The sequence below is a fragment of the Leiobunum rupestre genome, chromosome 3 (genome assembly GCF_980474605.1).
Source record: "Leiobunum rupestre chromosome 3, qqLeiRupe1.1.hap1, whole genome shotgun sequence".
In the NCBI taxonomy this organism is placed as follows: Eukaryota; Metazoa; Arthropoda; class Arachnida; order Opiliones; family Sclerosomatidae; genus Leiobunum; species Leiobunum rupestre.
Genome location: NC_143386.1, coordinates 40,079,748 through 40,104,390, shown reverse-complemented (window position 1 = coordinate 40,104,390; position 24,643 = coordinate 40,079,748). Strand labels below are relative to the sequence as shown.

The 24,643-nt window shown below is 37.3% G+C and overlaps 1 protein-coding gene across 1 annotated transcript in view; it reads right to left on the bottom strand.

The window, feature by feature from the left end:
* Positions 1 to 24,073, bottom strand: part of LOC149951767 (uncharacterized) — a 39,103-nt gene extending 15,030 nt beyond the window's left edge. Inside the window, exon 1 of the mRNA XM_090168201.1 lies at positions 24,063 to 24,073. The gene's annotated coding sequence lies outside the window, so the exon portion shown is untranslated. The remainder of the gene's footprint in view (positions 1 to 24,062) is intronic.
* Between the last annotated feature and the right edge of the window lie 570 nt (positions 24,074 to 24,643).

Below are 24,643 nucleotides of genomic sequence, written 5' to 3'. Positions count from 1 at the left end.
TATCTAGAAAAAGTTTAATTTGTTTAAAAGGTTAAAAATATTTTTCAAGTTACGAGTAAAATTAACATGTAAGAAAGAAATAACATAAAAAAATTATCAGTTAGGTTATCCATTTTCATTCCTTGCTATAAAAAAATAAATTCAAGCATACTCTTCCGATCAAATTACATGTCTAAGGCCCTTCCAGAAGGTCCTATCTTAGCTCACGGACGCACCCAACCGCGCACGAGTAGGTACAGTCCATCCTCGTAACATTAATAGAAGTATCAAGTAACTACGGCGACTAGAGATAATGCAGAAACGCTATTCTTTGAAACCCGAGCATTTCGTGGCCCGGTTAAAGACGAAGAAAAAAAAACTTTCATCTCAGAAATAAGAGTAACATCAAACAGATCTCGGTAACTGAAGTGGAATTGTTTTTCTTTCACGGTACTAACAGCATCTTCCCCATCTATTCCGGGCCGTTTTAAAAGAATTCCAAGCCGTCTGTACTCTAAAATAAAATAAAAAATTCCTGCGAGCCCCCTCACTTCATAAAGGACGGATTTTACTCGAGACGGAAACAAATATATATTCTCTTTCCCGGTTTTATTTATTTTTTCTCTCCTGACTTTTCAAATATTTCCCGCGAAGAACTTGGCCCTGATGGAGGAGAAAATCCGGGTCGTCCGCGCTTCTTAAGTGAAAAGACAAGAAATGAGAGAAAATTCTGATCTCTAACCTCGGTTCCACGAAATCTCCAGGGTGTTTTTGAATTTGCCAATAAATATTGAATTCAATATTTGATTTGTATTTGCCGTATATCTTTACAGGGTGATCTGGGCTCCTGGGAAGTCGGTATTTGGGGAGCGCTATTACGTGTATCAGATGTTTATAATACTCTATCTAAATTTAGGCTGCTAATGGTGTTTGCTTGAAACGTGTACTTTTGATATATGTAGAGCATTGCGTGGATTTGATTTGGGTTACCGGCGGCGTTTTGCGAAAATCATACGTGAAGGGGCAAAGGTTTGAAAAAATATTTGAAAAAAAATTCCAAAATGTTTTTGAAGAAAAAAAATACTTAGAAAATCTCAAACAAATTCGGCGGCGGGATCAAAATTTATCGGCGGCGCACTGAAAAGTAAATGACTCGACGGCGGCGGATCGGCGCCAGAGAAAATATCGGCGACGGCGGCGTTGGATCGGCGGCGCGCTGAAAAGTAAATGACTCGGCGGCGGTTCGGCGCCAGAGAAAATATCAGCGACGGCGGCGTTGGATCGGCGGCGCGCTGAAAAGTAAATGATTCGGCGGCGGCGGTTCGGCGCCAGAGAAAATATCGGCGACGGCGGCGTCGGATCGGCGGCGCTAGGCTCTACCTTTGAAGGCTTCCTCTGATTTATTTTAAAATATTTTTTGGTAGAAATAATAGTTTTGAAGAAATTTATTTATATTAGCGATTTTTAAAAAACTATTTGATTCGAAAATATGGTTTGTAAACATTCCAACCTAATCTAATTTTTAGATTTTACATCGCCAGGCGGAGTAATTCAAATAAATTTTGTACCGTTGTGACTGTTTCGGACCTTCGAAGGTACGTGTTTCATTTTTGCATCCTAGAGGAATACGTATCTAGATAGAGTAACCTTTTATTTACTTTTGCTTATAAGCAACGCTACAACCGGTGAGTTTATAAGGTATGCTAATAATTTTGGAATATAAGATTGGAAATTTTCCAACTTGAAAGTTACAAATTTCAAAGTTTCGAAGATATTTTTTCAATTTAATTTTGAAGATCAAAAACAGAAATATCAAAGGTTTCCAACTATGGCAAGGAACAATTTCATTGCAAAATTTCTCCAAAAATAAATACTGAATGCATTTTAGAAGCATTCTCGTAATTTTATTTCCTAAAAAACCTTTAGTCTCATTTTGTATTAAAAGCAATAAACATATTTCTTTGAAGCTATAGGCCAAAATTTACCAATATATATTTCACTAAAGTTCTCTTTAGACGAAACACACTGTACATTTCAAAAGGTACATTTTCCTTTCCAAGAATTCGAAAATAGAAGCTTACTTCTTCAATTTATGAGGAAATATTCGCAATATATTTACGATATCGAAATTGTATTTATGATTTTAGATTTGTTTTCCATTTCCATATTGAAACTAGAATTTAATGGATTTCGCAGCACTATTTTTCCTTCCCAAGAATTAAGAGTTCTTAGAAATTTCTTAATACATTTAAAATTCATTTATTAAATTAAATTCATTTATTTTTTAAATAAATAAAAAAAGATTTAAAATGTTAAAAATTTATTTTAAAAAGGCTTTGGCTTTAGGTAGTACTTCGATAGGTTATCTGTCATTTGGTCTAAATAAACTTACATTTTCCCAACGGTATCATAATCAGATGAAGCAATTTTTTCTAACCATTTGTATATAATAGCTATTAACAATAACCTGATAAAAAAATATAAAATTAAAAATTCATTTTTTTTAAATTAAAATTTTAAATATTTATTTTAAAAATGTATAATTTGTTCAATGTTGCATTAGTCTAAAATGACAAAATTTTAATGAATGTTTTAATTATTTACAAATACGGCAAAATGATATTGTACTAAAACCTATAACAGATAACTGATTGATTAACGGATTTTATATTAAAAAGCCGAGTAGTTAAGATAGTTGAAGGGGTTTAACCCCCGAGTTTTCGATTTCCCCTTTCCATAAGCACTTGTAGAGGTTAACAGTAATAGTAATACCATAAGTAACATAATAACAATAAGTATGAAAATTAACAAGTTATTCCGTAATCAAGATGTGTTCTCAGCACAGAGCCCTCTAGTGTCTAAAATACGCGAGACTTCCGCTAAGCCGAAATATCTGGTTTCCGATAGATAGACAGAATATTAGGCTAAAATGATAAAAATTAAAAAAAGTTTTTCCCGGCGCCACGAGCTCATGTTTTTTTTATCACCCGTGATTCGCACGCGGGCTTCGAAACATAGCCAAAGCCCCTCGCGACTCCAGAACGTGCTCTCCGATATTAGGATTAAATTTTTATCAAAACGTAGTCATCCAAAACGGTAAGTCACGAGTCCAAGTCACAGCTTGAAGAGGGTATCAGTGCCGAAAAAAGGTTCGGTTAGTAAATTAGCAATAGGAAGTGTCATACTTATTGTTATTATGTTACTTACGGTAATAACGTTTAAAATCGCTGGGTGACTTGGGCTTAAGGTGGTACATTGGATATTAGCCTAGCTGACTATTTTTATTATTATTTATTATATATTTAAATAAAGCTATCAGTTTTATTTGATCAGATAAAATAATCTATATGAAAGAAGAGAATCAGAAGCAAATCCAGATATTCCTTAACAGCTATGAATACCACTATCTTTACGTCAGAAGAAAATATAGGATTTAATCTACAAACAAAACAGGGTGACAAAAAGTCAACCTCGCGAGTTAAGTCTAGACTAACTTTAACAGTCTTAGCATCGCTGGAATTCCAAAGCCTTTTAGCCTATTAGATAATAGGTTTCGAGCTTAGGAAATATAGCGCCATCTGCCTTAACATTCGTGAACTAAATATGGGAAGAAATAGCAAAGGACTTTTAAATTTCAATGTTTTTCGGTTGAGGTTAATGGTAATAGCGAGTGTAGGGAGCTGTTGGCTCGCGTGGCGTGAAGGGCTTGCCACCACCTTCCTACGCATTGTAACCCGGCCACCTGAATTGATGGCTTTAAAAGTCGCTAGATGACTTAGGCCTAAGGTGGTGCCAAGGGTATTAGCCTAGCTGATTATTATTTTAAAAAAACTTTCAGCGGTTGTGCAGAGAGAATTTTGAACGAGCCGACAGCTTTCATTTAATTTAACACTCGGTCGGTAGGCGGCGATACTTGTTACCAAAACTTAAACTACCCGCGAAGTTTAAAGGGATTTCTAAGACAAGAATAAGTGACCATATAATTTGGTAGAATAAAATTCCACGCGACCAAAAAGCAAATCTTAACAAATAAATTGGTCCTGTAATTTGGTCTCTACCGGCGCAGCCTCGAGAGGTTTCTTCGAGTGGAAGTTATAATAGTTAATCTTTCGCTCAAAGCCCATTGAATCCGGGGGCGACAGAAAAAACTAGAGCCACTAAAAGCGCACCAAAACACAAAGGTTAAAAACTAATTTCGTCTTCCGATTCAATAGAACCTTCGTAAAGAAAAGGGCCGTTCTCTCTAAGGAGAGACGGGCCGAGAAAGAAACCAAAAAGAATACGTAGGCTTATTTATGGCTCTTAAAAGACGGCCATTCTTCAGACGAGAGAGCAGACGAAAAAAGAGCGAGATCGAGGGAAGGGAGGAAACGAGGCAGTGTTCAAGCAGCAGGCACGTGTCAATTTGAGAAGATCCCAAACGCGCTCTTTGATCGAAAAACTAGATGGCGCCTCTTTATATAAACAAAAGGGCTCAAACGGACATGTTCAAACTTGTACAGTACCGGAGATCCGTTTAGAACTAATTTGACGAGGCTTAATAAAATACGCGAAAAAGTAGATAAGCCCATAATGAAAAGGGATAATAAAGCTAAACCCTAAACAAATTTGAAGAAATTAAAAAACTTACTAATAGCTCGTACCGATAGGTCTTCGAGCAAACAAAAAGACGCGAATCTCGGATCAAATAGATCTTCGAGTGATAAACTATATAAAAACTAAATAAAATAGCCAGAAATTCCAACGGTAGATCGGTTTCGTTCTATTTGGAACTCATCAGTACCGTGCGGGAAATCTGGCTGGCGACTGTTATATCTAAAAGAGAAACTAAGCCTAAACATTAAAAATTTCAAAACGCGTTGCGTAGCAACGGAAAGCCGAAAAGGGGCGAGTGTGGTGGAGAATAGTATATACGAGAAGTTAAGTTAAAAGAAACCACCTATGGACTGTGCGAAGGATAATAAAATACGCGAAAAAGTTATTTTAATTTCTTCAAATTTGTTTAGGGTTTAGCTATATTATCCCTTTTAATTATGGACTAATCTACTTTTTCACGTATTTTATTATCCTTCGCACAGTCCATATGTGGTTTCTTCTAACTTAACTTGACGAGGCTTAAACCTTGATGGGAGATTACACGCGTACGAAAATGGTAGATCAAATAGTATTACAAAATTATATCTAAAACTGGTTTAAGATACAAATGCTGTTATAATCGAGATTTACGGCTTTAAAAGTCGCTTTTTGATTAAAGCCTAAGGTAGTGCCTAGCTGATTATTTATATTACTAAATTATTTGATGCAAACCAAAATGTCTTTTACATTTTATCAATTTTTTAAAGGTACACGAGCAAATAAAAAAGGTGTTTTCCAGGTTCGATCCCAGTGTTGCACTGGGTGAAAACTCGGAACCCCTCCTTCTGGGTTGAATTTGCAAGTTCTCACCCCACTGGTAGTAGTTTTCCACCGAGATTTTCGGTTTCCCCTGCCCATAAAAACTTGTAGAGGTTAACGGTAATAGTGAGTGTAAGGAGCTGTGGGCTCGCGTGGCGTGAAGGGCTTGCCACCACCCTATTACGCATTGTAACCCGGCCACCTGAATTAATGGCATTAAAAAACGCTCGATGAATTGGGAATTAGCCTAGCTGATGATGATGATGATGATTATTATTATTATTATTTATATATTTCTCAACAATTGTTGATGAACACAGTTTTCGATCTACGTTGGTAATCCTTTAAGAAATACCACTACTACTACAAAAAATGTTGATTAACATTATATTACTTAAAGGGAGTAGAACCCTAATTGTTTGGTAGGGTGCGCCATAGCTTCTCTCTTTTCTCGCTCATGGCGCTAGTCTAGAACGATAGTAGAAACACCCAATTCTTCTATTAGAGCAAGCGTGCCCTCCCTGAAGAGGTTTTCTCACTTGAAACCTTTATTGTTTCGTATTTAGTGTTTATTTTTTAAAGACACCCTTAATTAACATATAACAAACAATATCCGAGCTATAAATTAATGATTTTCATTATAGTTTGGGTATTTATTCAAACATAATATCTTAATAATGAGGTACGTGGTTTTAGATTCACGAAAGCCGTTCTAGTAGAAATGAGAAATTAAAGCACTAACAAAGCGGGGATACTTTTAGTGGGATAATTCCTCAAAAACTACTGTATTTCATACTATGTATAACACGTGGTTAGAAAAATGAGGGTTATGTATTGCCCCAAATTCCTGAAAAGGTTATACTCCCTTTAAGATTAATATTAACAGGAAACTAAGGATCCATTGACGGAACACATCTGGAGAAATAGGTGTGATTTAAATTACGTCGAATGCGTATTTTCAAAATAATTGGCTGGCGAAATTTAAATATTTGAATATAAATATCGGTCGTAACTTCAAAACTTGGTTAACAAAAGCGTTTTCTTCATTCGGTTTTCAAGTCGAGTTGGCCAACAATATTGGCTCGTGTGAATAGAACTTTCTATTCTCTTTAAGGCCATTTGTTGTCCACTTCCGGCTAATGGAGTTTTCCCCTTCACTTTTCTCGGAGGCATTTTCTCGTAATGCTAATCTCAATTATGAGGTGAACTACACGAAATGTGATGGTTCCCTATTTGCCCAGTCAAGAAGGAAATCGAAAAGCGAAGAATTATATCATAATCTAATAAACATATTTGTAGATATCCAATGGGAACGAGACTCGGGTTGATAAGAGCCCAAATGCATTCGCGAAAAAAAAAACATGCTCCCGCTTATAACGAGGAAGATTTGACGCGGTCCCCCGTCCAACTAGCACCCCACAACGTCGCAAATTTCTTCGTAATAACGCATCGGAGTGACGACAAGCGCGGGGCGACTCAGTGTATGATTTCCTTAGCACGCCAATTTGCGACAAATTTAGCTCTTTATTTTGCTAACCTACTCCGTCGAGTTTCTTTCGCAAACACGGCAAAAAATAACCCAGATAAGTGGATAATTTTGGCACGATATAAATTCTAACTTATAACAAAAGTAATTGTACAGTTCGGTACTTCCGGAAAAAGTAACGAAACGACGGCCATTTTAATTATCCTTAATACTAATTAATCCGAGAGTTGACCAAAAATAGGCCATCCGCCTGTAAAAGTGTTCTAACCGCGGAGCATCGGTGTTCGGGGAGAAGGCAACTTCTGGGAGCGGTTTATCTCTCTTTCTACCTACCGCCGTCAAACTTGTCGAAGAGGTAAAATCTACGCGTAGTTAAGTCCAACCCTAATTGAACGACGTTTGAAAAAGGAGAACGTATTTATCAAAGAGCGCACCTTTCGCGCGAAAAGGACGGGTCGAAACTGTTTTTGTATTCATTAGCGGGGAGCGAGGAAAAGGGTGAAGAGAGGAATATTTAAGGGTCCATGGCGGGATGGTACTCCGTGGAGAGGGAGTCTCGGAGACCATTAAGCCAGCCGCTGAAGGCCGGCCTGGACTAAAACTTGGTAATGATTATAAGTCACTGAAGAGAGTCGAGTCCATGGTGCTAGAAGGGAAAGAAAAAAGATGGTGTCCAGGGGAAATGACTCTGGCAAGCCTTTATATGATAATGTTCCCAGTCTTCGGCGACACTCTGTCTTCCTGGAACAACGTCTTTCTGGTAACTTTCGTGTTGGGGACAATTTATAATAGTAAAAGCAGACTGCGGCGAAGCTACCCAGACACGAAGTTTTACATCCTATTAAGCGTTATTATACAATAAGTCGGTCAAGAATGCAAATTATCCCGGTTAGAACCAGAAACAACTCGGAAAAATACTGGAGCCTTTCCTTATACGAAGGTTTTCTGGACAAAGTTGCGGGGTTTGGAGTGTGGTTTATATTTAACGACGGTGGTTTAAACGCAAAAAAGAATGGTCTATTAACACCGTAAGGACGTAAACGGAAAATTACAGTGATAAATAAGGGGTTAGCGCGATTTAGATTGAACCAGAAAACTTCGGACACTTGTGAAATAATGCTGAATTTAAAAATAATAGTTTTGGTGAAACAACGAGTAATTTATTAACGGTGCAAAACTTCAAATGAATCCAACAAGTGTAATTACTCTTGGAGCTGGGGAAATTAGATTTAGTATGTAGATTCGTAGTGAAGAGAATTAGACTAAGAATAAGATTTATTAAACACTTCGAATTTTAGAAGCGAATAAATAAAAAAATAAATAAATAAATAAATAAATAAGTGTGAATGTTTAAAAGGTTTCCCAACTTATTATAGCGCTGCGGTCCGGAAATAAGAGCTGTTAAAATGCCAGAAAATGATTGATCGGGTGAGCTATCGGAAATTTTGGAATCAACTTTTCAATTGATTATTTGGCTTTTTAATTTGGTACAACCTTTCACTTTACTAATTGCAATCGAATGATTTTATAACGCTCATAATTGTTAATAGACGCTAAAATAAAATATTCACTCCAAAATAAAAACCGTCAAAAGGAAGGGTTTTTAAATTAAAAACGCGTGAATCTCGATGATATCGCCCATTTTTTCGTCGCACGTGTAATTATTTATTCTGATAATAAAATAGAATCACGTGGGCTTAGCAATATTTATCCGCATTTGTCTTAGCCAATAAGATTATCCCTTCCGAGCAAGCACGCGCCAATTTACACAATATAACCGTTGAATTTTTTCAAATCAATTTCTTTTAAGATCTATTTGAACTTGACAAAAAAAAACGATTTTAATTTAAGGCTTGCTCAAACTCAGGAAAGGTCTACTAATGTTATAACTTAAAATAGTTATACTAATTGTGTCGAAATTTAGCCAAATAGTGTGCAATTGAAAATCGATGAATACCAAGTTAGGACACTCTGTCCAATTCAATGCCATTTTCCCACTGTCCAACTGCCTTATTTAATTTCTTAACATTTTAATGGTTATGGCTTATTTTAGTGGGTAGTTCTTCCGTATTTCGGTAGTTCTAAAATTCACAACTACCCAAAATTTTCATTCGGGAAGTCATTTTGGGTAGTTCAAAAATTGAGTTTATATAAACTATGAGAAACTACATGTATTAAAACATGTTCTTCCTAGATTTAAGTCCAGGGTGAAATTCGTTGCTCCACCATAAATATGAAAGTTCATAGGTCACTTTAAAGTGCCCGCGAATTCCCAACGGACACCAGTGGCAATATACGAACCAGAACAACAACAATCAATCGACCCTGAAGAAATAGCAAATCAGTAATTCAACATAAGCCACAATTCCGGGACAATTTACACATTCAATAAGGCTATTCCACCTACGGTTATAGCGGACGCAATCGAAGGATTCCACTACGCGGCGCCATCTGTAGCTAAACCAGTAGAGATAAAAGCGGCCATGACACTAAAGGCGGGAAGGGTGTATTTGCTCTTCAACAAACCACGAACGAATCTCGAAAAGAACTTGAGAAACAAACGAATAAACCATGTGGGAACGTTCTTATTTTTTCACCAACAATAAGGTTCCCTCCATCGAAGGAACACGTATTGAAGACAAACCCTGCAAGATTTGTTTTTCGCCCTATTGTTAGTATTGAATATAGGAGCGTTTTCCTTTGTATTTCGCCCTATTTGTCACCAACTAAGGAGACGAGACGAATTCGTAAAAGAATTTTTATCAAAAGACGTGTGGGAGAAACGAATTTTTATCTTTTTCTCTCAAGATGGTTTTTTATTCCGCCCCGAATTTAACATTTTCATCCACATAACGAAGACATTTCTGTTTTTATTACGCTTGTAGCTATAGTGGATCTCAGATTTAGTCGAGAATTCGGGCCAAAGGAGGCGTTGGAAACTATATTGGAGTTACTTTTAGCAGAAGTAAATAACTAATACGAAATAAGTATTCTTCTGTGGGCATAAAAATGAAATGTGTACCTTTGTATTCTTCAGGTAGGTTCTATAAATAAATAATAAATTTCTAGATGAAAGACCACGCCCCTCCGACTTAAATTCCTCGTGTAATCTTTGGGCCCCAAACGACGTATTTACTCATAATAGTGGCGTATTTCTCCCAGTGGCGTAACGACAACGTTTGGGCCCCTCCGCAGTATATCAAAATGGCCCTCTATAAAAAATACTTTTTATTGGTTATCAAGCATTAGTACAATTTTCGGGTCCGTAGTTACGCCACTAATTTCCCCGGTACTATTTTGCCTTACGAAACGTATTTAGAAAATGCCAATGGAACCCGTGAAAGTTTTAAGCGTATAACATTAGCACTAATGGCGGATAGATACTTACTGCAAATAATTTTTTATTTACTTCCGCTCTTAGTTATTCCCGCTTTCGATGATATTCCACACTAATTTTGCCACGGACTATAGGTATTTGGTGCAACGCGGGGAAACGTCGGCGGCGGATGGTTACGTTTTGGAAAATGGTATAATCCCTGGCGATGGGATTTGGAGTTTCGTTTTTGGCAACGAGACATTGTCAAAATATGACAATATCGCGAAAGGGCATCTAAACTGGAAACGTATGGAAAATACTCTGGAACGTTAAATGAGCCGGAAAAGATATGTAAATTCGAATTTCATAGTAGCGACATCTACTGTCAAGATAAGAAGCGAATAAATCCTTCCATTTTCGGTCTAAAAGCGTTCCCGCAAACAGCTTAAGCGTTATTATTAAATCTTAACAGAATGAAAAAGGAATTTACATATTGGGTCGGGTTTAGACACTGAAAACCTTTACAAGGTGCCTATAGGTACGCAAATATTGAACCAACCGAATGAGTAGAAGGGAATTGAAGTTATTTCTTTCAAACTAATGTTTATTTTTATTTTAATCTTGATTTTCGGGTAAGAAAAGAAAAGTTGTATGGAAAACCTAAGAATTTTGTGAAGGAAATTGGTGATTTAAACTTCAATCGGAATACAAAAAAGGTCTTTTTATCGTTGACTTGCGCGGTACAATAACTGTACCATTAAAAGGGACAATTCCCAATTACAAGCCGGAAGACACGGGACCTAGGGCAAAGGCTTAACAAACAAAATTGATTATCCTTTCATTTTTCTCCGTAACACGTAGCGGAAAATGATACGAAGTGCGACCCTACGTGGGTTGGCTGTCAAAAATTTAATTGGAATCCAAAGTCGAGGAATTCTTAATTAACTCTGGATTGGTGGCGATTGCGCCTGGGATTAGGAGGCGATAGGGAGAGATAGCGACCGAGGCCCGCGAGCAAACAACAAACTCGATGGGAAATGGCGGGAAATTAGCGTTCTACTCCTTTGTCCCTCGATATAAGGTAAACCGCTTTGCACGATTTTTCCTCCCTCTGGCGGTAAGAGACGCGCCACTAGAGATATTCCGGAGAGGGACCGGCCAGATATGTCCGCGGGGAAAGGTTGATACAGGCGATGGTTAGCGCGACGACAAACTGACAGGAAGGGAAGCGGGCTAGCGGGGGTTTTCCAAAAATAAGTCTCGCGGCCAAAGGCCTAGGCGCCCAGGCTTAAGTCCAAGATCCTGAAAGTAAGGCAGGGAAAACGCGCGTAAAGCTGGCGTTTCCGCGATTTTGACGTCCCTAATGGCGTAACTAGGAGGGCAAAATTGAGAAGGAAACCCAGGGTCAGCGCCGTTTCCGTTACCAACCGGAAATACAGTACGGAAAAGGCTCCCTCTGGCGACGACGACGATACCGAAGAAAAAGAATGGAAATGAATTTTAATGAAGTTTTAAAAGGTGGAAATGATGAGTTTCCCGCCAGAATTAAACGACTAGTCTCGAAGAACTTTTCAACGTTTTTCTTTTTAATACACTTATACGCATATAAGAAGGGAGAAGACCCTTTTACAGGGGTACCGCCATTGTGTATACATTTTTAATAATCTACTTGTTACTAGATGGCGCCATCAGTTTACAATCCTAAATAACAAAAATTATAATATAAGTCTAATTTAAATTAGGGTTATTTAAAAGCTGAAATTTTGTATAACTATATTTTATCAAATATTTTATATAAACTTTCAGCTTCAAATAGCACTTAAATTATATAATAAATATAAAAATTTATTTTTTTTTCCCAAATTTTGTGCCAAAATATCCACGCTGGTGTCATCTAGTGTAGAAATACGAAATTAAAATTTTATACTCGAAGGCGGTTTCTAAAGGTTTGTTTCCCTGTATGTAATATGCGAACTGGTGTTTATTTTCGTCGAAGAAAGTAAAACTTAATTCGATAATAACCGTGACAAAAATTATTTCTCCCGCACCCAGTTTAACAATAACTCAATCCACCCGTAAACAAATTTGCTTTCAAAACGTTCCAGTTGGTTGGGGAGGTATAGAAGTCCTATACAATAAGTTTGGGGGAATTTACGGGGCCAAAAAAATCTCGAAGAATGGTTTTCCTTCGAGAATAAGAAATGGGGGAAAATACCCCTCCCTGTCCTGTTTACCATATAAAAATAATTTTTTCCCTTCATCCGTGAGACGTGGGCAGTTCTAGTACCTGTAAAGTACTGGCTGCTGGGAGGGGGGGGGGGCGGGAATATATATTATGGGATATGTTTTATTGGTTTCAAGATGACGTATATTGAATCGGAAAGCCGTCGTCACCACGCCGCCGCTTCCAACGAGATCCAAAGAAAACACTACACAAGCGCCGTGAGGGGGGAAACAAGCGCGTCGTGGACGAGGACAATCATAGCTTCACCATGTCAGAAGTAAACAAAACCCAAGATATCGGAGGTAATTTACAAACGGAGCTCCTCTGTCATAGCAGTTTTCAAATTTCATTCTTTTTCTAATAAAACCGGTCTTGTTTCAAAATTTTAGTTTCCAGAAAAGGTCAGCAAATTTCTCGGGAACCACCATTTAATGCCCCCGGTAACCCAGTCCTAGGTAGTAGACCAAACTACCGGGATTTTAGTAAATATTATATAATTGTCAATCACATACGAGCTCTACTCACAATTATTAGGATTACAGCTAGAAGCAACAAACACAAGGAGAACGCAGCTAGCCTTTAAACACGCCCACGCAGTGTTGTATACAAATTTCATTGGACGAACCTTTTCGCTGAGCGTTTTACGGGCGGAGGGGAAGACAATTTCCGAATTTTCCCTTTCCGACGGCAGCAGGCGCTAAATCGTCTAACCAATGAAAAGTGTACACAAGAAAATGCACGACTTTACGGGTTGCGTTCTCCTTGTGTTTGTTGCTCCTAGGTGCCACAAGCTGGGATCGAACCCGGCTCCTCTCGCTGCGACCCGAAAGCGCGACCACGCCACCCGACTGCTACAACTGTCCCTATCGCAATAGCTTCATCGGATCAACAAAAAGGTGTAGGCCTAAAAAAAGTGGGTCCTCACTTGGCGTCGGGGTCGGCGCAACGGGTCAGACTTCCTTCCCTTTACCATATTATTCCAGACAAGGAGTTTCTCTCGGCGCGGAGAGAGCAAAAGCAGTAGCTCGATCAGGCGGAAAGAGAAGAGCTAAGATTACAGCCGAGAAAGGTGCCTTTGATGTACAACGGGCCACGCGGGGGGCCCGGGCCGCCGGGGGCGGGTAGAGTAGTCGGGTAGCGCGAGAAATAAATAAGAAAGAAAAAACTTTGAAGAAAAAATAGAGAGCTTGGACAAGGACTTTAATCCGAGCTAAGAGAAGACGAGTACTTAAGCTACCCGTTCAAACTAACTTCCCAACGTATAAGGGTTCGCGTTCCAACCAGTGTTCGCCGTACTGGGGCTTTTAAGCCGGGCTCCTTTGAAGTTTCACAGTGACGTCAAACGGGTGGATTTATTTCAAGCCGGGTCGGTGTGTTTTTTTGGGCGCTGCTGGGAAACGAAGGTTCCTTGATGGCCCATAAGAACTGTTCAAAATCTTCGACGAGGATACAACGCTACGTATTCAGGTTTAATTTTTTCAACAGCTTGGATTTGAAGAAGGGAAGGGGGAGGGGGGCCCGTAAGTGGAACCCCTCGTTCAAAACTCTTCCAAGTACTTGTCAGAAATAATCAAACCGGACGTGAAGAGTTCTCCGATATGAACCAAAGAAGAGTCTCTAGTTACAATACGTGGCCTCTGCGCGGTAGCAACTGTTAAAATATGTATTTTGTTCGGACACAATGGGATATTGGAACCTTATAAAGATTAAACGGGACTCCCACCGAAATCTGAAGAATAATTAAAGAAAAAATATGGTAAAATGGAAATTAAACTTCTTAAAATGGGAACTAACAACTGTAAGACCAATGTTAAACGAAATAATATTTTTTTTAACTAAATTATCCTAAGAACTGAATTTCTTTTTAATAATCCTTTAACCTGAATTCGGTTTTTAATTATCCCAAAAACTGAATTAGTTTTTAATTATCCCAAAAACGGATTTAGTTTTTAATTATCCCAAAAACGGATTTAGTTTTTAATTATCCCAAAAACAGATTTAGTTTTTAATTATCCCAAAAACAGATTTGGTTCTTAATTAGCCCAAAAACAGATTTGGTTCTTAATTAGCCCAAAAACTGAATTAGTTTTTAAAGACCACAAATTCAGAATTAGTGTTTAATTAATACGAAACCTGAATTGGTTTTTAACTAAGCCCAAAACCTGAATTAATTTTTAATGATTCTAAAACCTGAATTAATTTTTAATGATTCCCAAACCCGAATTAATTTTTAATGATTCCCAAACCCGAATTAATTTTTAAAGATTCCAAAACCTGAATTAGTTTTTAATGAAGCCAAAAACCTGAATTTGTTTCTAATGAAGCCAAAAACCTGAATTATTATATAATGAAGCCAAAAACCTGAATTCGTTTTTAATAATCCCAAAACAAAAAGCTTTAGCTTCAGTTTAAATTATTACAAAAAGACCGAAAAGAAAAATTAGTGGGAGCCGGCGAAGATACACGTTCCATGCGGATAATATTACTAGTATAAAAAGCTGATGACTACTTCTGTTACCATGTATCATATTACAATTAAAATATTTTTCCGAAGCAGCGCGTAGACAAACTAGTACTACCCTACACCACGACCTTCATCATTTTACAATTTCACAACCGTAAGCTTCGAATTCCCAAAAGAATACACACACACACATATCTATATATATATACCCTTATCCGTCTTAGAACCTTGATTAAATTTAGGATAAAATTCCTCAAGCTTAGAGGGTTGTCCTGTTCCGTAAAGAGGCTGCTCTCTTTAGGAGCTCTGCAGAAGGAGAGGTGATGGGCTCGCTGTCCCGAGAACGGAGTGAGTTAATACCCTGGCCAGAAATACGCCAACTCATCGCGTTATAAGTTCATTTTCATTTTACCCCTCATTGGTCGGCGCATCCAGCAGATCGGATCTAACTCGCTCGTCGAAAGAAACCATATTTGCCCGCCCCCTTTCACTCCCCCCGCGACCGCGTCTTCCATACGAGCGTACCCTAGCGTGCGATAAGGGAACTAGATATACGGGAGAGGGGGTGGGAACGGGTTAGCTAAAAAAATCCAAATAAAGATGCGGTTGGTACAGGCAAGAAACAAGTTGGGAAAAGACCCAATTTAGTTCGGCGATTAAGTCGTCATCTACATCGTGAAATTTCATTATTTGCCGAGTTCAGTACAGTAATAATAACTTCATAATACATTAAGTTAATTAATATAATACCAAATTAATTCTTAGGTTAACATGGGGTGAGAAAAGCATAAAGTATTAATTTAATTAATTTAATTCTTATTTAATTTTCGACATATTTGACTTGAAAAGCACTATATAATTAAACTAATTCTAAATATTTTTTATTATTCATTCTTAATTATCATTTAATATTTATTTAATTGTTAATTTTTATTTAATATTAATTTAATTCTTAATATTATTTTATATTAATATTAATTTAATTCTTAATATTATTTTATATTAATATTAGTTTAATTCAATTCAACATTATAATTTAATTCTTTATTTTAATTTAATATTAATTTAATTCAATTCAACATTATAATTTAATTCTTTATTTTAATTTAATATTAATTTAATTCAATTCAACATAATTTAATTCTTTATTTTAATTTAATATTAATTTACTTCAATTCAACATTATAATTTAATATTAATTTAATTCAATTCAACATTATAATTTAATATTAATTTAATTCTTTATTTTAATTAAATATTAATTTAATTCTTTATTTTAATTAAATATTAATTTAATTTTTCACTTAAATCGAATATTAATTTAATTTTTCATTTAAATCAAAAATTAATTTAATTTTTCTTTTAATTAAATATTAATTTAATTCTTCTTTCTAACTAAATATTTATTTCATTCTTCATTTTAACTTAATAATAGATTCTCTTTATTTTAAGTTAATATTAAATTCTCTTTATTTTAACTTAATATTCAATACATTATTTTAATTTAATATTCATTTCATTCTTTATTCTAATTTAATATTTAATTCATGCTTTATTATAATTTAATATTCAATTCATTCTTAAATTTAACTTAATACTAATTTAATTCTAATTATTAAGATGTACCTCCAGCCCCACTAGATAGAAGGCTCTATTTTCCTAGAACAGACAGCGACGAAGCTCTCTTTATTCCTTTATACCCTAGCAATCAGTTTTCAGATATCCAAGGACCGCTCTACATATCAACCAAAACGAATATTAATTGTGACTTTATCGGAGTATAATTGCGGCGTCATCATAGATGGCGCCGGACTAAAAAAAAAGAGGAAAGTAAAAGAAAGAATAAAGAAAAAGGCTATAAGGGGAGACTCTCCCCAAAACTAACCCCAGAAAGAAATAGGCCGAGAAAGATATATATTTTCACTCCCTCGTAATAATGTCCTGGCTGCAAGGTCCATTTTTTTATTCTTCGCAGTCTTTTTTTGTTGAGGCTACAGGGACGTTTAGAGCGAAGAAAGGGGGTGTCAATTTGAAGCTAGTGAGAAAGCGGTTGGAATAAAAACTTTCTAACTACTCAGTTTCGACCTTTTCATAAGAGCCGTTTTTACAATAAAAGCTAAAAGGTGTAAAAAGACGCGATAATTATGTTTAGCCCAAAGGAAGTACTTTGTAAATTTGACAATATAATAGAGACTCGCCGAAAAGTGTATCTACACATTCATTATATCCTAGAGCGTTGTTATAAGTAGTTTCGTACAGTGTAACTTTAAAATATTCGTTTTTTCTGATAGCATTTACAATTTGTTTCAAAAGTTTTGACACACGCTTTTTAAATAAACGTTATGATAAAATTTTAAACATGTTTGTTAGAAATAACAGCCTTAAAAGTAGTGATTTATGATTACAGTTTCGTTATGATAATAATCATAATTACAGTAGATCAGATATAAGATTATCTGCATTATCTTTCGAATATCAGATCAGTTGTTACGGGTCTATATGCATACCAGATTGTTTAAGCCCCGGAATTAATCTGAATTGATTGTAAAACGCCAAACAGATTGTGAACACATTTCAGACTCGCTGTTACTGATTTTTTATATTTCCTGGGTTGTTCAAAATGCATTTTGAGAATTCAAAATGAAAAATGCCAAATACCATTTTGCATTTTGAGTTAGAAAAAGTATTTTGCATTTTGAGTTTCTAGGAAAATATTTTGCATTTTACATTTTGCATTTTGTGGTTTGATATGTGTTTTCAAAATGTATTTGGTATATTTATTTTGAACTGCAAAAACCATTTTGCATTTTACATTTAGAAAAACCAATTTTCAAAATGCATTTTGAATTTTGAGATATGGGGAAAGTATTTGGCATTTTCCATTTAGCATTTTCAGTTATAAAGAAAGTATTTTGCATTTGGAAAAAAAAAGCATTTTGAACAATTCTGCATATTTCCATTCGAAATTTTTATTGGTTTAAGGTGATTTGCTTTGAACAAGATTATTTATATATCAAACGTAACTAAATTCGTGGCGATGAATCAGTTGAGATCGGTTACTTGGGATAAAGAATCAGATAGAATTTGGTATAGATTGTTATAAAGATCAAATTGATATCTGGAAATTACGATCTAAATAACCTGATCAGGTGGCCGTTAGAAGCACTATTTAAAAGAGGGTGGTATCAGAAGTATCTTATACATATCCTTTATATATCCTATCTATAAAAATTCCGCGAAGGTTTCATTTTCACGTTCTGCATGATTTCTTATATACCAAGTCTGATATATATTACTGATATTACTTATATTCTTAATCTGCTTAATAAAATAGAAAAACCACTATTGTACAATTAAACATTTATTTAAAAACTGCTACAGCCGTTTCGACGCTTTTACCAGTGTCGTCATCAGGCAAAATTACAATACTAGCTCTCGAGTCTGTAGAGAGCGCGACAGAAAAAATTCACTGCAAATACAATTCGAGTAGCGCATACATTCCATTTATGTATCGAATACCTAAAAGGGAAATCACCCTGGTTTGAGCAAATTTTTATAGTGAGATACTATCTCATGGGCTAATTGGTTGTTAATTTTTAATTTAACAATTTCAACAGATTCTCTAATATTTAATTTTATTAAGTTACTTTCCCTAGAGATTAATACAACTTCTTTTGTATCTATGTCGTGTGGGGGGTCTTTTCTAATAGGAAAATGGTTGACAATTTTGTTTATCGGTATAAACAGACGTGGCCAATTTTTTCAGTAAACTTGCTATAAGGGAACATGATGATATTGTCTTTTTTGTCAAAAGGTTTGATTCTTAATCTGATTAAAATATTCTTTAACTTTAAATTTTTTAATCTTAGTTGACATTTCTTAGAATAGCCGTCAGAAAATTAATATTCTAATACCTGAAAATCTTTATTATGATCTTTAAATTCCCATTTTGAAAGGACTCTTTGAAATTTAAAACCTCTCGAATACTACCGCAGAAAGAAGGGAAATTTTCGTTCAATCAAAAAGAACTCCTTTTAGAAATTCTAAATATACTCCAAATCGAGTCGAGGCCAAGTTTCTTCATGAACGAAAACAAGTCATTAATTGTAAAAAACAATACGATTTAAACGGATAAAAGTTCGCTCTTTTGAAAGAAGAATTAGCGAAGAGGGTATCACGGCCCATCAAACGGACACACAGAGCCAGAGATATCATTGAAAAAGGAGGGAGAGATCGTCAGGAGAAAGGAGAGATTTTTATAAAACAAATGTTTAACGAAGATGATAATAGATGGCGCTACGCGACGAAGTTGATACGGCGAAGAGGGCGCGCGCGACAGAAGTTGAAAGGACGGAACCGAAAAAAGAGCCCGGTCGGTCGAGAATGAAAAATGGCTGCCGAGAAAGCGATTTCTCTACGTTGGAAAATAACCCAATAAAACAGAAATTTTGCACCGAAGAGAAATGAAACAAAGAGAAAAAAGGGGGGTGAAATCGTTTCTGCCCCCTCTTATCGTCAGGCCAGGAAAAAGAACGCTCGATTCGCTCCCTCTAAAAATGTCGTGGCCAACTCTTTCAAGCGGCAATTTTGGGGGGACGCGATCTTTGAATCGTACGTAAAAGGGACGAATTCCGTCTTCCAAAGTCTCTTCTCGCTCGATTAACCGCGTCTTTCACTCCTTCCGCCCGTTCCACATCCTCATCCACATCCCGCATCCCGGCAAATCTTTATCTCAACGTACACCCCCAACCATCTTAGCTTTTATTTCTGGTTTTCTAACTTTTCCTCCGACCATAGTTTTACTATTAATCTTCCGCTCTGACGAGAGGAGAGGCTCGCTTGATGGGGAGCGAACGGTTGTATCAACCACCAAGAAGGCTCATTTTACATAGTTTTATAGTTTTAAAAGCGATTTACGCCGATACAGGCGAACCCTTAGATGTCGCTATTCGAAATGTTTTGGCTTTTATCCTTGAAGGCCTGTCTGCGTTTATGGAGCACGTTTGTAAATCGTTTCAACTAAAGCCAGCTCCAACCTTTCGCGAGCCTTTGCTTCGTAACGGAGACAATACCTTGTGGAAGGCAGGACGGATACGAAACGGAGAGCCAGTGGGCGCCTAGCCTTAGTTGGATACTTTGTTCCTGGATTAAAACTGACGACCTTGAACCAAAGAATATAAAGCCCCAGGAATGGAAGGATTGATATTATTGGCCACGTGTTTTGGCTGCGCTAGAAACTTCCAGCAAAGCAAATCAGAGTAACCGGAAACGGTTAACGTAACCCGGTCTATCTTTAAAAACGAGAGGCGCAAAAGTTCCACTAGACTGAGTTCTTCGGTTTCCCCTTCCATAAAAACTTGTCTAGGTTAACGGTAATAGTTAGTGTAGGGAGCTGTTGGCTCGATCTCGTGGCATGCAGGGCTTGCCACCACCCTCCTACGCATTGTAACGCGGCCACCTGAATTAAGGGCTTCAAAAGTCGCATGATGACTTAGGCCTAAGGTGGTGCCTTGGGTATTAGCCTAGCTGATTATTATTATTATTATTACCTTCCATTCCTGGGGCTTTATATTCTTTGCTTGAACTTGGAATTTCTTAACGAACGTCTATCATTTCTTAAATGTGAAATTTTCATTGCCAACGGCTATACTCACAAGGAGAGTACCCGAGGTGTTTATTGCCGATTTAGTTCAAAGTCGGGTGTAATGTAGACCTATATGAGATATTAAATTTCCCAAAAGGAGACGTTGCACTACCGAAAGAAGCTAATGAAAATTGGTGACAATTGAGGGAAATAAGATGATGTTCATCGATGGAAAATTGTGCCATAGAAGCTGAAGGTCATCGATGGGAAATTGCGCCATTGAAGCTGAAGGTCATCGATGGAAAATTGCGCCATTGAAGCTGAAGGTCATCGATGGAAAATTGCGCCATTGAAGCTGAAGGTCATCGATGGAAAATTGCGTCATAATAGCTGAAGGTCATCGATGGAAAATTGCGTCATAATAGCTGAAGGTCATCAATGGAAAATTGCGTCATAATAGCTGAAGGTCATCAATGGAAAATTGCGTCATATAAGCTGAAGGCCATCGATGGAAAATTGCGTCATAATAGCTGAAGGTCATCGATGGAAAATTGCGTCATAGAAGCTGAAGGTCATCGATGGAAAATTGGTCGAGAAAATCTGAAGGTCATCGATGGGCAATGGCTCGAGAAAGTTAACCACCATCGATTGAAACATTCCATTGATTGGTCTTTATGATGCGGACTAAACACTCATTAACATTTCAAAATAAGACATTAAACGATTACACTAATCGTAGCTGAAGAAAAAACCCGAATATTTAAAATTTTCAAAGCAACGCTCATAATTGATACAACAGACTGTAATCCCTATAACAACCCCATCCATCCGAGTCTCTCTAAACGTATATGTATATCGCCCCACAATCATTCCCCTGTAAGTAAACTTGGCGGCTATGCTCAATCAGAACCCAGAGGAGAATTAAGCGAGAGTGAGTCGAGCGGGGAAGCCGCCTTACAAATTTGTTTTCCCAGGAGCCATTTATGGGCCTACGCGCCCCTCTTTCTCTTTAGCGGCTCAGAGTCTCTTCGGGGATCTGATTCCGCCTTTCCGAGATCTATTGATTGAAATTCGCCCGAGCCTCCATTATAGATTTGCTCAACAAAGTGAAAGAATAGCTTAAGCCCCCCCACCCCTGAAGCAGGCTCCTCCCCAGTTCCCATTTCATACAAGGCTTCCTCCGTCGAACCCTTAATGTAAGATCGCTCTTCTCTTCGCTGCAAAATATATTAGGGGAGATTCTACGGGGATTTGACCCTCGCACAGGCCCCGTGATTCGTCCTAGATTCGCGACCGGAGCTTACCTCAATGTCGTATCGAAGGTTCACACGTGGGTCAAGTTTACGTTGGTCGAAGTCGGATGAGGGTGGCGGGTCCGTGTTTATTGGCATATACCTGAAGGGTCAGAGGGCTGAGGGATTTTATTGACCTTCCGGAGCTTTTGCCCGCCTATGGTCAAGGGGTCAGGCTATTGTTTAACGCCGTATCCCCTTATCGGGGTCTTACTTTTTCCCCACCCCAAAAAAAGGGATGTTTTCTAGGGGGGGGGAGGGGGTTTATCGCCAAAACGACCTTTTGATGAATACTTGGCTCATTTTATCTCGATTAGTTAGAAAGTGTAAAGGCGGTTGGACCCTTGTTTTAGCGGACGGGGTCCAATAGGGCTCTACAGGACCGTTCTCATTCTGATACGGAAAATTGAGCCACCCATTAGGCGGGGGAGGGGCAGAAAATAAAATATCCTGCTCAGGCTTCGTCGATTTGTTTTGCAAAGGTTGGTTACCGGAAGGTGGCGCTGAAGGCAATCAACTTTCGATTTCTTAATATTTTTACACGACGACATATAATGGGTTAAACCGATTGATTTTAAATTGTACAACGTGTCAAGACACTTTTAAGACCGTAAAAGTTTATTTAGAAAATGATTAGAAAGACTTTTACTCCTTCTTTGCTGAAGATGGCGCTACGCAACATTAGGGGGCTTCATTGTCACGTGTTATTTGTCACGTGCCACCTAGGAGCAACAAACACAGGGAGAACGTAGCTAGCCTTTAAACATGCTAAGGCAGTGTTGTGTACAAATTTCATTGGACGAGCCTTTACGCTGAACGTTTTACGGAAAGGGGGAAGACAATTTCGGTATTTTCCCCTTCCGACGGCAGCAGGCGCTAAAGCTTCTAACCAATGAAAACTGTACACAACAAAATGCACGACTTTTGACGGGTTGCGTTCTCTTTGTGTGGGGTGCTGTGTTTGTTGCTCCAAGACTGGTGCCATTGAGCATACGTCGCGGAGTAAATCCTTCCTTATTGGTCAACGTAGAAGTTAATAGGTATCCAATAGGTGTATCAAATTCCAAAATCCGTATTTTTATCACTAGTAAAGTGATAAAAATACGGATTTTGGAATGTTATTCGATTGAAACATGTACCATACCCTCAAAGGTTGGAATTGTTTTAGACTTCTACAAATTTTACAGCCAAGTTAAATGGCCTCACTTTGGGTCCACACATTAATATTAAGGCTCTTCCAGGGCCCCTTAAAATTGATTTATGGGCCCCCAAGTAAAATTAAAAATAGGTTATATCCTGCCAATCCTTAGCGCCTCTACGACTTCTCTAGTAATATAAATATCAGGTCATCCTGAATGTTTACAAAAATATTTAAGATATCCACTTTATAATTAAAAAAAACAGCTCATAACACAGCCCACAACAAAGAGGGAAAGAAATAGAGGATGTGGTAACTAAGGGCAACGGCTGATTTAAGCCACGGCTAGAAGCGTTAATCACTATCTTTAATCCAAACACGATACCAGCTAATTAAAAGAAGGCCCCAGCACCATCCGCGGAATTCGGTAACCCAATTACCGGAGTAGCCCTCTCCGATAGAAGAGCCGCAAACTGTACCCATACTCCGAGAACGAACAAAAGCGGCGGTTGAGATGAAGATTTCCAACGTCAGAGAGCGTAAAAAATGGTCGTGTCGGAGGGCGTAAACCCCAGACCACAATCAACATTATCATACATTTGAAAAGGGCAACTTTACAAGTCGCGGGACGCCAACCAACAACTCAACCCTCAACCGGATTCTCGTTGTTTACCGTCATCTTCGAAGAGGAGTTTAACGACGGCGGGTCAAAGGTCGCCGAGAAGAGTATAGGGGGAGCTAATTAGGGAGAGGACTCTCGGGGAAAGGAGCCAAGACAGATGGCCAACTCGGAAGGCTCTTCACCCCCAACCAGCCTCTTCCGACGAGGAAGTGAAGATGCCGAGAAGAATGAACACGCTGCTCGCGGGCGGGTGGGGTTGGGGCCATGATCTCTCTAGTGGCTCATTGGGGTAAACAAGGGGCTGGTGACCCAGCGGATCCGTCTTTAAACTCTCGAGACTACCGTTTTACATGCGAAGGACTGTACCGCTGGGAAAGGAGAGCGGTAAGTCAATATAATACTGGTAAAAGTATCTGTAAATAAAGAATTCCCTTTCCTTTACCGATGGAAACGTCGATGGTCAAAGATCGATTCGACAGTCATTGCCCAACTAATTCATTTCATATTCATAATTTATATTTTTTAAGGACGAATTATAAAACTAGGAAACGATTTACACTTACGGAAATGACTTTGAATTCAACTTTAATCAAGATACATCGAGTTTGAATCCGATTCTGTTTGGACCGAATATTTTGAACCAAATTGGAATAAAATTGAATATTTTGAACCAAATTGGAATTAAATTGAATATTTGAAAAAAAAATGGAATAAAATTGAATATTTTGAACCAAATTGGAATTAAATTGAATATCTGAAAAAAAAATGGAATTAAATTGAATATTTTGAACCAAATTGGAATTAGATTGAATATTTTGAACCAATTTGGAATAAAATTGAATATTTTGAACCAAATTGGAATTAAATTGAATATTTGAAAAAAAATGGAATAAAATTGAATATTTTGAACCAAATTGGAATTAAATTGAATATTTGAAAAAAAATGGAATTAAATTGAATATTTTGAACCAAATTGGAATTAGATTGAATATTTTGAACCAATTTGGAATAAAATTGAATATTTTGAACCAAATTGGAATTAAGTGGAATATTTTGAATCGAATTGGAATAAAGTTTATTATTTGGAATTGAATTGGAATAAAGTGTAATATTTTGAATCAAATTGGAATAAAGTGTAATATTT